Raw genomic sequence first — 4,326 nt, 5'->3', positions numbered from 1 at the left:
GGAGGTGTCATGACAGGAATAGGTACAGGTAAGGAAGTGGGAATGTCAGAAAGCACAAAATACTATTTCTTTTCGTAAATCATATTATCGGTCATGGGCCACATGGGGTCTTTCTTCCTAGGGGACTGGGCAAACATAATAGAGTGCTTCCCTACCTTAAATTTCAAAGTTCTTTCCCCTACATCAATTATTGCACCAGCAGTGTGCAAAAACGGTCTTCCCAAAATAATTGGGGTGTTGACATCTTCAGGAATATCCAAAACAACAAAGTCAACAGGGAAAAAGAATTTTTAATTTGAACATGCACATTCTCTAAGACCCCTTTGGTCGAATCGCAGAACGGTCACCATTTGCACGATCATGTCGTAATGGCAAATCTAGTCAATCCCAACTTCTTAGCGGACTCAAAGGCATAACACCGACACTAGCCCATAAATCACATAATGCCTTCTCAATTGAGAAGGTACCAATGCTACATGGGACCGAAAAACTACCTGGGTCAGACAGTTTATGAGTAGCAGTGTGAGTTAAGTACGAACTAGACTCTTCAGTTAAATGCACCGACTGCACAACATTCAAAGACCTCTTCTTAGCTAGCAACTGTTTCATGAATTTCGTATATGCAGGTATTTGATTAACTAGCTCTAAGAAAGGAATTTGCACGTTAAGACTACGCACGACATCTTTAAATTTATCGAATGTTACCTCATCTTTGGTCGGCACCAGTCTTTCTGGATAAGGGACTGTCAGAAGTAGCTTTGCCCTCTCCTCTAGGTCTCTCACACTGGCATTAGTGGACCTAGGCTGAAAATCCACTACTCTGTCTTTGTTGTAACTTGACCCTTCTTCAGACCGTCTTAGGAATGAAGCATTAACCGTCGTAGGATCATACATTAGAAACGGAACTGACCCATCAGCATTCGGATCTTGCCTCATTAATTTCGGAGTCGTCTCATCCCGAAACAAGAAATCCCTCAAGTTATCTGGCATTGGAGGACGAATTGGATCACTTTCAGCAACGATGTCAGTCGATCGACCATGAATGTCAGTCGATCGCCCGACTCTCAGAACAGAATTTGTGTCTTTGCGCGGACTGGTCGATCGACTGGGTATGTCAGTTGATCGACTGTGATTACTGCCGATCGTCTTTTCCTCCCCCTTTTTCTTCTTCCCCTTTTCAGCAACTTTCTCGGGTCCATCGAGAGCAGACCCGCTCCTCAGCGTCATTGTATGTACGGTCTCAATACGCGATTCGAGAGAGTGAAATTGACTCGGTATCTCACTGCATTCTTGTCTAATATAGCAATTTGAGATATCGGCTTTGCGATTAAGGCACGATTCGCCGCATTGCTTTTTCTGTACCTCCACCATAAGAAGTCCACTAGACTCGTCAACTCGCAACTTCGTTTTTCAACTCTTCTTTGTGACGGAGTGGATGGTGGTGGGGCTTCATAAGGAGGCACATATGGTTGATGCGGTGAAGCGGGGAGCGTAATTATACGAATTGTCGAGTGAAGTTGATGAAAAGCAAACATCTTCTCCTTAGGGTGCCCGCATGCCTCAAATGTGTGTCCCACTACGCCGCATCTCCCACAAAAAAGACTGCTACTCCCGAGAATGGAACATGAGTGGACTCTCTGAAATCGCAAATGAACAACACTAAAGAAGAAGATAAGAAGCGCCTCAAGGTACTCGGTCTTCCCTTGAGGCGAAAAAGCAGACTAAAATGAAAAACAACTAAAACTAGCGCTGCCTCCCCGGCAACGGCGCCAAAATTTGATACCTGTCGAAGTGAGTACCAAAAATAATATTTATAATACCAAACTACAACTAGTAAGCGGTAGTAAGGGTCGATCCGCAGGGAGGTAGGGAGATAATAGTTGTTATTAATTCTAGTCTAAGGGTGACAATTGTGGGGGTTTTGATAAGAATTGAATCTGAATCTAATGACATAAATTAAATAAATAAATATAGATTGCAAGGGACGGTAAACAATGATAAAAGAAATGCTAAGACGGTCGGTTCACTACAGCTTCGATGGCACATAAGTCTAGGTAAGTCTCGAAATACGGTCGCGAAGGATGGGGAAAACAAGTCCTCTCGGTCCATGTTAAATAGTAGCTACCTCTCGGCCTATGCTACTAATCCCTAAGTCTCATTAATACTAACTCTCGTTCTTGATTAATGATTCTTAATGCAAACTAAATCACGTTATCTCTCAATCTTAGTAATTTAGTCGTTTTAATTCGTTAATTATTGTCCATTCCTATCTCTCGATCTACGGGATGGTCAAGTTTAAGCATCTATCAAGTCTCCTCTCGGTCTCATTGAAAGATAAAGCACTTACCGAAACAAACAAAGCAAAACCAGGCTGAAGTCGGTCGATCGACCACTATCCCGGTCGATCGACCAAGCAAGCTTTCGATCGACCGTTTGGTTAAGCGATCGATCGACCAAGCCCTAATGCGAGGTCACCTATTCTAATGCCATCTACGCCATAGATCCCCTACATCTTAGCGAAGGGTACTTATCTACTCATACTAGAAATAATGGAAGCAACAAAATCAACAATTAAAGCTAGCGAAATCATACTTGAATTAATAAAATGAACAATTAACATAAAACGATAAATTGGCTTCGGAAGATCTAACCTAGCAATTCTTATACTACGAAGGAAAGCAGTAAAACTGAATAAAGGAACAGAGGATACCGTGTAAAGGAATTGAAAAGAGAAGATCGAAAACCGAATGCGAAACTAGAGACTTTATTAATGGAAATAATCTTAACTAATGTATCTGTAGGAGTCGATGATCAAAACTGAATGCTTATTCTGAAAACTAAGGATACATTATATAAAAATAATCCTGCGTAACCTTTATTCCTAAACCTAATCACAATGGGCTTTGGAATTCTCGATCTTTAAACTTGCGCAACAGCTCGTGGAGTGGTCGATCGACCACTGAGGCCAGTTGATCGACCAAAGATGCTGTACAGAATTGCATTCTCACGATCCCTACAGTGCGCACCGATCTTAAAACAGTTGCTATTTCTTCGTTACTTGGTCAAATCAGGCGTTCTACGCGGCGTTGGAAAGCTAAGAGGATAAGATTTCACCTGCAATTGGAATAACTTGATTATCTGCTCTAGAACTCGAGATATAGCCATCTGAACGAGGCTGCAATATTGTGAAATGCTTCTTTGCTTGTTAAACTCGCACGCACCCTTGCTTTTGCTATCTTTAGGCTTTGAAACGCGCACCAAGCTCATTCCTCGAGTCAATACTCCATGTCAAATGCAATGCTAAGTACTTAGGGACGGATTTGGCTTATTTTCCACTTAAATCTTCATATTCCTACAAAATCACAAGAAAAGGAAGAAATACATGAAACAAGGGAAATAGCAGCATAAACTACTCAATTGAGCTCTGAAATGCGTGTAAAATTGGGTGTAAAACATCATATAAATGACACGCATCAGCATGGTCGCACGATCAACAAGGTTGAACGCATTCTGGAAATTAACCAGCAACATAGAAAGCCCCACCTCACACCCCGAGCCTCAATGAGCCGGTTTAAGGCATGCAAGATAGCCTCTCCTCCACCGGACACACCCACCCCAAACTGAAGTCCATCAAAATAAGAAGATAAAGAAGGACCAACCATAAAAGCACTAACCATAGAGACAAGCCGTCTCCAGACCGTGCCAATAGCAATAAGACGAACCCCACCACCCAGTTTAACGAGTGGCGTGAGAGGGGCGCTGGCAATGTACTCACCCAGAGGAAGAGGACACCGGCCCTCAAGAAAAAGATTAACCACCCTAGTAATAGAAGTGATCAAATCATCAGAGATAGCTACAACAACGCCACTCAAACAGACCATAAGGTGCTGGGCACGAAAACCATCCCGCCCACAAGAAGTACCACATGGGAAGCTCCGAATCATATCCAAAACCATCGCCGAAGAGGCAACGAGAGGATGATGATCCCCAAAAAAAGGAGGCAATGAAGGAGGTGGTGCGACAAGATGATTCTCACGCAAGGCCACAAGAGTGGCATCGGAATAGGGGGCGACCCCAGAGGAAGAAAGCACCCGAACAGCAGTAGTATAGTGACCATCACAAATCTTCCGCCGACATTGACGGAGGTTAAGGTCACTCAAATCCAGATCCTCCTCCACATGAAACAAAGAAGGACCCTCATCAAAACACTCCTACAACAGCTGCAAACCGCCCAGGTACCCCCCAAGAAAGGATAGCCCTGGTAATACTCTTCTCCTGACGCTGGCGCCGAATAGCAGTCCTACACTCAACATTACTCCGAGGAGC

The sequence above is a fragment of the Silene latifolia genome, chromosome 2 (assembly GCF_048544455.1).
Source record: "Silene latifolia isolate original U9 population chromosome 2, ASM4854445v1, whole genome shotgun sequence".
NCBI classification, from domain to species: Eukaryota; Viridiplantae; Streptophyta; class Magnoliopsida; order Caryophyllales; family Caryophyllaceae; genus Silene; species Silene latifolia.
Note: the sequence above shows the minus strand (reverse complement) of the source record.